The following is a 12,954-nucleotide window of genomic DNA, read 5'->3' as shown; positions in this document are numbered from 1 at the left end:
GGGCTAAGAACTTCTGAAAGGCACTAAAGGTGTCATTCTTTTTCTTCAAGAGATAAACCCACACTTTTCTAGTAGAGTCATCTATGAATGTCAAAAAATATAATGCTCTCCCTAGAGACTTGACCGGCATAGATCCGCAAAAGTCGCTATGAATGAGATCTAGAGGACTTCCTAAATCCTTGTCTAAAGGATGTCAACATTTTTTTGCCATAGAGCAATGCTCACGAGTCACATAAAAAGAAGTTAGATCAATCTAACATGGAGATATAACCACAACACTGGAAGAATTTCATTCCCTTTTCTCATATAACCTAGCCGGCTATGCCACAACTATGTAGACCGAAGCTTGGCTACACAAATAGAATTTTCTTTCATAAAAGAGACATAAAGTGAGTACAATGAGCCATACTTTTGGCCTTTAAGCATAACCAAATTCCCCTTCTTGATAATCCAAGAACCATAAGCCAACATGGTAGTGTAATCAAATCAGCCAGTGGTCCAATGGACATCAAATTCTTTGTCAATTTGGGTACATGTCTAACATTTTGCAGCATAAACTCAGTGTCATTACGCGTAGAAAATTGGATTTTGTCCACACTGCATATATCAAGCTCATAAGAGTTGCCTAGCATCATTGTGTCATGCGTGGCAATGTATGTAGAAAAGCACTCTTTGTGAGGAGTCACATGAAAACTAGCACTTGTATCCACAATCCAATTCTGTGCATAACACTCGTCACGAGCTAACAATGCATTAGGACTCAAATCCGATGTGAAAATCAACACATCATTTGCCACGTCAGAAACTGTCTCAATGGTTAGAGACTCAACCACATTAAGCTCTTTAATTTTTATGATGCTTTTAGGTTTGTCACCCTTTGTTTTCTCCTTACCCTTGTCATGCTACAATGTGGGGCAATCTTTCTTCAAGTGTTCCTTTTTATGGCAGTAATAACACTCAACATTTCTCATGTCTTTGCTGCGACTCTTGGTACGACCTTGCCCGCGATCCTGAGAACGACTGCTGCTATGATCACGTTTTTGTTGCTTGTCACGATTTCCACTAGCCACATACGCATCACCATGCCCACTCGCATCAAGATATTGACGTTGAATCTCCTCAGTGAGCAACACACTAGAAACATCGTTGAAAACTAGCTTACCATTAGGTGCAGAATTGCTATGTTGAAGGTATCCCATGACGATGGTAGCAAAGATATCAAGAAAATAACCTTCATTTCATCATCAAAATTGAGACTTTTGAAGTAAGCTGTGAAAATATGTTGTTGAACTTGTTCAAGTGAGAACTAACATTATTTCGCTTTTTCATATTGATGCGTATAAGCTTCTTCATCAAGAAAACCTTGTTTGAGGCATTGTTTCCATCCCATGCTCCACATAGAGCATCCCATAAATCTTTGGCATTGGTCTTATCCATTATGCTAAAGTAAATGGATTCACCAAGATGCAGGCAAATGGTTACCATAGCATGTTTATTCAAGTCTTCCCATTGATTATCAGTGTACGCATTCTCTCTTCTTTTATGCAAGGGTGCTATCAAGCCGTTGTTGATCAAAACATCTTGCATACGCTGTCGCCAAATAGTAAAGTTTGTGCCATCAAACTTTTTGATGTAGTACTCTTCTCTATCGGAATCACTACACGCAGCCATGACTCAAGAGAATGTGGCCAAAAACTTTATGGTGAATCTCTTGGGATAATTTTGGCAGAGTTTTCCCTATAACAGGAGAAGAAACTCAAACCAAATGTAGCAGAATCACAGTGTAAGAACAATCAAATGTGCCACAACGCATAAAATGGACTCGCGACTTCGACAGAGTCTCCTCGTACGAGGAGCAAACTCTCAAACTCGACAGGACATAAGGAAGCGCATAAACTGCTCAAAACAGTCACTAGACATAAACTGCTCAAAACCAACTGCTGTGTGACCACCAACTTGGTGTCAAAAGAAAAAAAATCCAACCAAATACATATCCTATGGCGAGGGTACCGTAAGAGGGGAGCTCCAATAACCTGTATCATCGAAGGTATCTCAATATTTGAAAATACCCCAGCTCAAAGAAAACCTCACGCAACGACTAAAGCAGATTCAAAACAACTAGCTAGAGTCTCAAAAATGGCTCTTTTGGTTCGAATCTCAGAAACGGTCGAAAAAGCTGCCAAAATAGCCAATAAATGGCTCCACATGAAGTACAATAGGCAATAACTACAACTCAATGTACATAAGTGACAACGCACGAACATGCGCCAAGGATTGTTGCGTGTAGTAAAAAGGATCCATGCGAGGATATATGCTCTCAAAAGAGCTCAATAGCGCTATGAGTGTTTTTAGGAAAAGAATAGTAGCTTTAGGAAATAAAGAGTATTTTTAGCAAAGAAAGAGTATTTTTAGAAAAGAAAGAGAGGTAAGGTAAGATAAGATAAGAAGTTCTCTTTTTCTCTCTTCCTCAAAATAGACAAGCTTTTCTTAACATTTAAAATTGCATATTTAGAATCACATAGAAAAAAGGGGGTCCGCGAACGCGAGTGAACCTATCTCCTGCTTTTCACTATTTTTAGCACTTTTCTTTGCCTTCAGAAGCTCTTAGAAGTGGAGGCTCTCTTTCCTTGATGCAAGAGGTATCTTCTCTCCCTCAATCCATCTTCAACTCCATCTCTACCCGAAGTCGTCGTGCTATCCTTCATATTATAGAGCTCTCTCTCTCTCTCTCTCTCTCTCTCTCTCTCTCTCTCTCTCTCTCTCTCTCTCTCTCTCTCTCTCTCTCTCTCTCTCTCTCTCTCTCTCTCTCTCTCTCACCATATTCTTGGCAGGCAAGGAAGTAATAACTCTACTTTCTACAGTGAAGCTCTCCCTCTTTGAAAAAATATGCATCTATCAACGTATTTGTCGCAGAGAAACTGCTGTCAAAATGACTGTCAAAATCGCCTAAAAGGTGTTGTGCCTGTAAACATCTGAAAACCCCGAGAAACTGTTGTATTTGGGCTCAAAAGCCGCCTGTAAACCTGAGTGTTGGTGTAGACTGGGAATGTCGGTGCCGATTTTCGTCGTTGGACGAAGATGTACTCAATGCGAATATCAAGCATCACTCCTCTATGATAAAGGTACCTCGTCCATGCATGCCAAAAGATCGTCGATAGATCATCGACAAAGTCAATGCCAAAAATTGAAGCCGATGTCGCCTTCCACCGCCCGACAGAAGCACTTACCGATGTCAATAGTTGCTAAGTCGGTGTCGGAATGTCTCTAATGTCGAGTGCCGATGTCAGAGTCTATCCAAGAGCCGATCCGCTCTCACCAATATCGATGGTGAATTGCCGATGCCAAGGCCGCCTCCTGCTATCAGACAGTGCTGATGAAGAGCAGTGGGAGGCTGAGAACCAATGTCGAAGAAAATGTAGAATCTTTGCTCTCTCTCTTGATGCGCAAGAGTGGTGTCAATGTCAAAGTCAAAGATACCCACACACACTGTCGATGTCGAAATTGGAGATCTCTCTCACACATTTTCTTGATGTTAGTCAAAGGGTGTGTATGTGTGTGTGAACAAGAGACAGAGTCGATGATGCATAAAGAGGGGGCAGAGGGGGGGGGGTGCGTGCACCCACCCTTATACATAGTCCTTTTTTTTTTCTTTGTCTGTTGATTCTGTTGAATGAAATCTGCGGAGAGGAGAGTGTGTGTTTGTGTTCTACTCCAGCTCGATGCGCAACCAGTGCTACGATTTTTGTTGATCCCAATTTTTCACCAGCGATGCCTGCAATCTCAAGATTCAAGCAGTGTGTGTGTGTGTGCCTCAACACACACTCTCAAGCTCGATTTGCCTTACAAATCTTTGCTTCTCGACCTACTTTGATTTTCTTCCCTTTGCCTTGCTCAGTGCCGAGCTGCTACCTGACTGTTGATCATCTACAGATGCTCAAATTCCCCTCAAAATTTCATGCTTGCTTTGGGCTTGTTGCACATGCGAGTAGCCGAGGCTCGAGGTCAGGATGCCGGTAGCTCTGATACCACTTGTGGAGAGAGATGTGTGCAGGATGCAAGAGAGGGAAGGAGAGAAGAGGGAAGGAGAAGGAGCAACACAGTCTTGGGTGGAGCTTAGTGAGCCAATGTGCTCACACTCCTTATTTCCATTATAACCAAAAGAATAGAATGAATGGGCAGGCGCCCGGCCAAACCAGCCACGGGCCTGAAACCTAACAGGTTAGAGGAAGTTCGCTTGTATGATCGTACTTCAATGGTTGAGAAAGAGATGTGTGCAGGATGCAAGAGAGGGAAGGAGAGAAGAGGGAAGGAGAAGGAGCAACACAGTCTTGGGTGGAGCTTAGTGAGCCAATGTGCTCACACTCCTTATTTCCATTATAACCAAAAGAATAGAATGAATGGGCAGGCGCCCGGCCAAACCATCCACGGGCCTAAAACCTAACAGGTTAGAGGAATTTCGCTTGTATGATCGTACTTCATGGAAAAGTTGGTTTGATAAAGAATATCAAGATGCTTGAAAGTCCTTGATGAAGCTAGATGCAACTATGGAAAAAGATTTTTATCAAAGTCATTTGCATACATACAAGGCATTGATTCAAATTTCTTCAAGTCCAAGAAAGGCACGCATCATGTGGAAGATTTCGGAGAAACTTGAGGAGCAAGCAGGTTGAGAGTTTTGGTAACTTGGGTCTTATAGATTTGTATACACGTTGTAGGCAACTATATGAGCAACCAAATACTACCCTCTTTTTTTACTATTGAGGATGTACGTGACAAACTCGAAAAGTTGACCACTCGCAAAGCGGGAGATCTTCAAGGTATCAAGCCGAAAGACTCTCTCTCTCTCTCTCTCTCTCTCTCTCTCTCTCTCTCTCTCTCTCTCTCTCTCTCTCTCTCTCTCTCTCTCTCTCTCTCTCTCTCTCTCTCTCTCTCTCTCTCTCTCTCTATAACACACACACACACGTGCGTGTGTGCGGCCTACAATGCACGTCCTACACATATATTCTTCTTCTTGCAAGGAAAGAGAGACTAAGACTTGGGATGGATATCTAAATAGGCAAAGGCATCTTGGCCAGGCTCATGTTGAGATTATGGCAGATGGTTGTTTGAGATGTCCACGGTGAGAAAGCCACAACTAACGCATCCCTTCCTTGGCACAATCAAATATGTCGTTGCGAACGCCAATAGATTTTCCACACCAAGTTGTAGACCATGCACCTATAAATTCATTTGTACGTACTGTGTTGAGACTTTACTGATCAATTCCAAAATTCTTGCGCAAGAATAATTTTTTCTTGGATCAAGTGTTGTCTGCAATCTCTTGGCTTTGGTGGCTTCCATGCTTTGATGAAAGTCACTTGTATTAAGAAGTTCGCTTACAAAATCATGTTCAAAATCTTGTTTCTAATTGTCTAATGATATCTTGAGCACTCTCTACATCTTCCAGTTGTGACGTCAAAAATTCTCTTCTTCTTCTTCTTCTTCTCTCTCTCCTCATCGGATAGATGTTTAAGGTCTCTTGGAATAGTTTCCTATGGCGCTAAAATTCTCTTCTTCTTCTTCTTCTTCTTCTTCTTCTTCTTCTTCTTCTTCTCTCTCTCTCTCTCTCTCTCTCTCTCTCTCTCTCTCTCTCTCACACACACACACACACACACACACACACACACACATAACAGGTCTTGAGTTGAACTCTCCTCAATGGATAGATCTTTAAGGTCTCTTGGGATAGTTTCCTACGAAGTTAAAAATTATCTTCTCTTCTTCTTCTTTTCTCTCTCTCTCTCTCTCTCTCTCTCTCTCTCTCTCTCTCTCTCTCTGTCTCTGTGATGGAATTCCTCTCACAGTTCAACACAAGTTCTTTGTTGGAAATAGGAAAAACTTTGTTGAAGTAATTGTTGGAATTAGGGTTGCAGAGAAACGCACACAGCTTGGAGAAGACGAAGGAAGCTCAAGGCACACAATAGAGAGTGTATTACTTAGTGTGCAATAGAAAGATAGATAGTCCTAAAGTGATGGGCGTATATACAATGCACGGGGGGAAAAACCTCCTAAAGAGGGAAAAAATTCCCGGGTGGTCCTAGTGTGCTCACACACATCACTACCACATGTATATGGTAACAAATCCCCCTTGGAGTGATGCGGTGAACGAGAGCTGGCACATGAGTAAAGGAAAGTGCCATGCCCTGAGGACATAATCAGTCCACAAAGGGGAGTAGGCCCAAAGCCTTGCGGAAAGCTTCAAGCTTCTCACGAAACAATGCCTTTGTGAAAAGATCTGCAAGGTTGTCATGTGTTGGCACATAAGCCAAGTTGATCTCTCATGCTGAGAGCCTCTCCCTGACATAGTGGTAATGCACCTCAACGTGCTTTGTGCGAGCATGAAAAACTGGGTTCCTCGCAACTGCCAGTGCGCTCTGACTATCAGTGTAGATAGTGTTGGCAGTGTCCTGTCCAACACCCAAATCAGCCATAAGGCGTCTGAGCCATATACACTCAACCATAGTTGTGAAGACTGCCTTGTACTCAGCCTCACAACTCGAAGTGGCCACAGTAGGTTGATTCTTGATCAACCATGATATACATGAACTACCAAGCATGAAACAAAAACCACTTGTGGACACTCGCGTGTCAAAACAACTAACCCAATCTGAGTCCGAAAAAGCATGTAAGGCTGGAGGCAATGATTTCCCCCTTGGGATAAAACAAGCCAAGATGTAAAGTGCCACTAAGGTAGCGGAAAATCCTCTTGACAGCCTGCCAATGCTTAGACCCTGGGCTATGCATAAACCTGCTGACCTGTAAGACTGCAAACTGAATATCCGGCCTCGTGTTGCATACATAAATGAGGCAGCCAATAGTAGTTTGGTAAAGAGTGACATCAGCAGGATCATCAGCATCATGTAGACTCAACTTCAAACCTGTTTCCATGGGAGTGGCAATAGGTTTGCAATCCTCAAGTCCAAACTTACATAGCAATGTCTCTATGTAACTTTTCTGAAACTGCTTAAATTGTACACACAAGTAATGATGCAACAGTCCCAAATCTTTCATCTTTAAAGTAGCATTCAAATCACCCTTAAATTCAGCAATATGTCTCTCATTTGGTCCAGTGATCAGCAAATCATCAACATAAAGAACCACAATGAGAAGTACATCACCCTCACGCTTTACATACAATGTGTTTTCTGTTGGACTTTACGAAAGCCTCGTTTGACCAAATGAGTGTCAACTTTCTCATACCAAGCACCAGGATATTGCTTCAACCCATACAAATCCTTCTTACATCTGCACACTTTGTCCTCTTGTCCTTTCTTAAAAAAACCGTGAGGCTGCATTACATAGACTTTCTCAAATATGTCACCATTCAAGAAAGCAGTAACAATGTCTGATTTGATACACATCCCAACCAAAATGAGCTACCAATGCACATAGAAAACGCACAGTAGTCATATGACAAGTGGGAGAAAAAGCCTCTTCATAATCTATGCTATTTTGTTGTGCATAACCCTTTGCAACAAGTCGAGCCTTATGGCGATCTCACCATCCGGCTTGCGTTTCAACTTGTAAACCCACTTCGTATCAATGGCATTTTTTCTACAAGGCAAATCACATAAAGTCCATGTGTCATTTTCTATAAGTCATCATATTCTGATTGCATGGCAGCCATCCCATTTTCTAAATTCTAGGCTTCATCAAAAGACAGAGGTGCCTCAACATCATGTAAGCTAGACACAGCCAAAGCATAACAATCAGATGCATAAGATGTATGACCAAAGCCTAAACGAGTACGACTAGACAAAGGTGTATGCAATTTACTGTCATGCAATGTATGCACCATCCATTTTAGCATACCTTTAGCCTGCTCATTTTCATTCCATTTCTCGTCAAGTACATCATGTACATCTGCATCAGTAATAGGCCAATCTCTAACATTTTCAAGAAACCCCATAGGCTGTACATTTGCTTCATTGGAATTTACGTTCGAACTTCCACCACTGAAAAGAGGCAACAAAGTGTCATTAATGTCCTGTGAGCTTACATTATTGTCCCTAGTACACGACAGCAAGGGCTGAACAGAATCTTCCACAAACACTACATTCCGTAAAACCAAGATACGCTTTGTTTGTGGATGATACAACCTATAGCCTTTGCTTTCAGCACTATAACCAACAAAAATATATTTGACAACCTTATCATCCAATTTTCTGCATTGTGTTTGTAGCACCAAAGTATATGCCAAATAGCCAAAAACATGCATGTGCTCAGTAGAAGACTTTCTATCATGCCATGCTTCATATGGAGTAATAGACTACTGCAAAGCTTTCGTAGGACACCTTTGAAGTACATAAGTGGCACACATGATGGCCTCCATCCAAAAAGAATGCGGAAAAGCTTGACTTTTGACCATACATCGTGCCATTTTTGTAAGTGACATGTTTTTCCTCTCAGCAACACCATTTTGTTGAGGTGTATAAGGCACTGTACATTGGTGTTTTATTTCCACGACTAGCCAAAAATGCATTAAATTCATCAGACATATACTCCCCCCCTCGACCAAAACGGAGGGCGCCCATAGTACATTTTGATACATTTTCAGCCATAGCCAAAAAAAATTTGAAGCACATAAAAACTTCGGACTTTGCTTTAAGCGGAAATAAAGGTAATTGCCCAAGGACAGAGTTTGCATGGACCCACAAACATTGTTGCAACCTGCATGTGGCCCTAACTGAACCATCCTTTGGAAACTTTAAATGCTGCATCTTACCCAAAATGCAGCCTTCACAAACATGTTTGACAGGTGCTTCAAGACGCGGCTAAGAAGCAACCATATCAGATTTCTGCAAATGCAACAAACTGGCAAAATTCAGATGCCCAAAATGTGAATGCCACAGTTTTGCATCTAAAACAGCCCTTGAATCTGCAACTGCATTTGTAAAATTTTGTGCACACTTGTCATACAAAGTGAGCTTATACAGCCCATGGCACAAAAGGCCAGATGCAACAATTTCATCACTAAAACTGAGATCATGAAATGTACATCTGTCATCCGCAAGTTTGACTACAAGTCCAAGTCTAGCAAGTGCAGATACAGACAAAAGATTCTTCTTGATCCCAGGTACATAAAGTGCATCAACAAGTGTGAAAGAACTTCCATTTGCAGACGTAAAGCACAATCTTTCCAACTCCTTGAACAAGATAAGAGGCATTGTTGGCACAAGTGACTGGATTCCCATGAGGGACAGACTCAAGAGAGGTGAACAATTCACGATGTGAGGTAATGTGCTTTGTAGCACCACTATTGAAATACCACACATGTGAATCTGCAGCAACTAACATGCATGCATCATGGACAGCAGGATTGTACGTGCACTCTTCATTAAAAGCCCATTCTGCATCAATATCAGCATCACAGTCTTCTTTCACAAAAGACTCAACAATGGCTGCATTTGTAGTTGGAACCACCCTCTTTCTTCTTAGCCTCTTTGGCCTTCAACTTAGGATACTGCTTGATCAAGTGATCATTAGCTTTACAATAATGGCAACGCATCTTCTTTTTGCCCTTATCACCAGAATTTTCAGATAAATTGCTACCAGCGAAAGCATTAGGAACAGAAATTTTGACACTCGCAGCAGAACCATAAGAAGTGGCTGCATTGTTGTTACCACCCTTTCTTTGAGAAGCAATAAAAGCCTGTTCAATTGCACACTGCCTAGTCCTGTTTTCTTTGGAAAGTGACTCTTGCAACAGCAATATGCATAATGCATCAAACTTGACAAATTCAGATTTCCTTGGGTCATAAGTTTCCAAGTACTAGCAAAAGTCTGGTAAGAATCTAGTAAGGCATCAAGAATAGTCTGCACAAGGGAACTATCTGAAATGACTTCACCTGCAGAAATAAGTTTCTCATTGATATCCTTGACACCAGCAATGAAATTATCCATATCATCTTACTCATGCATAATCTTCGATTCCAGCTCTTTACGTAGCAAAGTAATTTTAGCCTCATTGCAGCTTGCATAAAGACCTGCTAGAATATCCCAAGCCTGTTTTGCAGATTTCGTTGAAGGAATGTGAGGAGTAATGGTGCGCTTCACAGACAACGCAATCAATGCATGAGCCTGTGCATCCTTTACATCCCAACTAGCTTTTTATGCCGTAGGAAAAACAACTCTAATAGCAGCAATCCTTGCAACAAGACCTGCAATATCCTCAACATCGCCTACATCCTCAGAACCAGGACGTCCAACAATGCCTTGCACAATATTCCAAACGCTCTTTGACACAAGAACATATTGCATCATGTAAGCCCACATAGGGTAATTGTCCATTTGCATTGTTGTTGGGTCAAAATGCATATCCTGTTGCTCAACATGATCACCCATGGTTACCCACAAACTCTCACCCTGGCAGTTTCGCATCGGGTTCACCAAAAATATGTCGAGAAATTTGCGGTCTTGCCAGGAAAGCACCGGGCTTATGGCTGTGAGAGTTTGTGAGAGAACTCGACAAAAACTATATGAAGGAGTTAAACCATAGATGCCATGAAGACTAGGGTTTGGAAAGAAGTACAATCAAAGAAGCCCACCCATTCTCTCTTGCACTCACACGCACAAAGAAAGAACACAAAAGAAAATCTCAAAATAACACAAAGATGAAAACATCAAGGCTATGGTCATATCGTATCATGGGTAATATGAAAGGGTTAACAGATGAGTTAATGGCATTCAATCTTGGCTGGCCAAATAGGCTACGAACTGTTCTTTGGAATTGTAGTTTTGTGCTTACCAAAATATATATTTTTTGTCTAGTGATTGGGATTAATTGTGTGTACAAATCCTCTTGGTTCATAGCAAGATAACTACGCTTACGTCAAAAGAAAAGTTATAGTCTATGAGAGGTAGTATGATGGGATCCGGTGATAGAAGTATTTCATTGGGCCTTTCTGGGCCAAAGAGAAACACTATACGTTGTTGAAAGTGTATTTTACGGCTAATCCATACGTAAATTCTAATAGATCGTACAGAGTGAAAGCGATAGAAATTATCATCATGTGGGTTATTCATCTAGGATAGTATGTGAGAAATGTAGATATGAGAGAAGAGAAGAGATGAGATGAGAAGTTTCCCTCCCAAGCCCTATTCTTGCCCGTGGGCAATAAGGATACTGCGGGGAGAGATGTACCTGTAGCAAGGAGAACCTAAAATTTGTAGAGAGGATGAATTACTAAGAGTGAAAGAGATAGATTTGGTTAAAGAGATGAGATTAGATATATATATATATATATATATATATATATGTGTGTGTTGAATTAGAGATGAAAAAGAAAACAACAAGAAATCAAGAAAACATCGATGTAGAACACATCTTACTTGACAAACCCTTGGACACCATTATTGATGGAGAGAGAAGAAGAGTGGAGAATTCCACTTTGATTGATACACCAAGTGTAAGACCTTCTTTGATTAGAGTTGATCTTCCAAGGGTATCTTGTTGCAAGAATGGCTAGTCTTCTTCTAGGAAAAAGTGTAGGCTTGGGCTTATCTTAATGGCTAAGTACAATTAGGCGTTACTACTCACTCCCTCATGAATTCCTCTCATCAATGGCTTGAATGCTTGAGTTCCTTTTCAAAGAAGAAGAGGTCCCCTTTTATAGGTGAAGGGAGTCCCCCAAAGGTTTACACAAGAAGAGAGGAGCCAGTGTGAATAGAAACTGGAAAAGTTGGAAATGAGTTGTCCCTGCATGATGTGGGCAGACTGGGGTCCAGTATTCTGATCATAACTTCTCAACCGTGGCTCCAAATAAAAAAGTAAAAATATGGGCAAAAACTTCAGCTCATTAGCTACGATTTTCATTTTAAAATCGTTTTCCAATTCGGATTGGAACCTTGTGTAAAAAATTCATCAAAATAGGGTCCATTTATGGCAGCAAAAGTCTTCATGTGGTCTCCTTAGCCTAGACTTTCATTTAATTCTAAAGGACACCTCATGCCATATGAAAGCATGACATTGCTCCTTCACAAATTTTTGTAATCATGCTTACAATAATGCATTAAAATAAGTGTATCTTTGAAATCATGCCACCTAGTGTCCCACTAGGATTTGATTCTCTCCTTGTAACTATTTAAAAAGAAATATAAGAAAAGTATAAAAAATACATAGAATATATATATATTGGAGTTTACCCTAGATATAGGATCTAGCTAGGGTGTGAGATGATAATGAAATAGTAGAAATAAAGAATCAATGCTTTTTGCCCCAAGTTAAAAAGGCGAAGCTATTGATGCTTTTCCCATAGTATTTTATGATGGTAAAGTAAGGATAGGTTACCCTTGAGAAAAATAATAGGATGAGATAGAAGGCTTATTATTATACTTAAATATACATATGTACAGTATAGGAAATATAATTATGTATCTAAAAAAATACAAGATAGATCTTGTAGCATGCGTTCTCACTATGTACGTGTCACAACACGACATCCACCCCCTCTAAACCTGCACATCCTCCGGTATGTGCCACATTGTCTCTTTGTAAGAATAGACCTCTTGTACATCTTTCTTGTCTTCTTCTTAACTGGATGATTCCAGAGCTTCATGTTCACTTTGATCTTCATCTGTGTTTTTCTCTTCTTCCTCATCAATATCTTCTAGATCATTGTCTTCTCTTCTCTTAAACATTTTAATCCTACCCATTTATAGTGCATGGCTAGTGGATATGTAGGGTGCAATCCATCACGATGTCGAACATTTGAATACATTTGACAAGTTACACATGACTCTACAAACTGAGATACATCTTTATACATACCCTTCCACCAGTATTTTTCTTTCAACTTGGAGAAGGTTGCCCACACACCCCTGTGTCCAGCCCATAGACTCTCATGAAACTCTTGCATGAGCTTTACTTGAGTCTCTTTTTTACATATAACCCGTTGTGGTGTAGCACCCTTTTGT

General features: G+C 40.8%; 1 pseudogene; it reads right to left on the bottom strand.

The window, feature by feature from the left end:
* LOC147432801 (uncharacterized) overlaps positions 1–7,948 on the bottom strand; it is an 84,420-nt pseudogene extending 76,472 nt beyond the window's left edge.
* Positions 7,949–12,954: the final 5,006 nt, after the last annotated feature.

The sequence above is a fragment of the Adiantum capillus-veneris genome, chromosome 20 (assembly GCF_014529385.1).
Source record: "Adiantum capillus-veneris isolate H3 chromosome 20, ASM1452938v2, whole genome shotgun sequence".
Classification (NCBI taxonomy): Eukaryota; Viridiplantae; Streptophyta; class Polypodiopsida; order Polypodiales; family Pteridaceae; genus Adiantum; species Adiantum capillus-veneris.
Note: the sequence above shows the minus strand (reverse complement) of the source record. Positions and strands in the feature narration are given on the sequence as shown.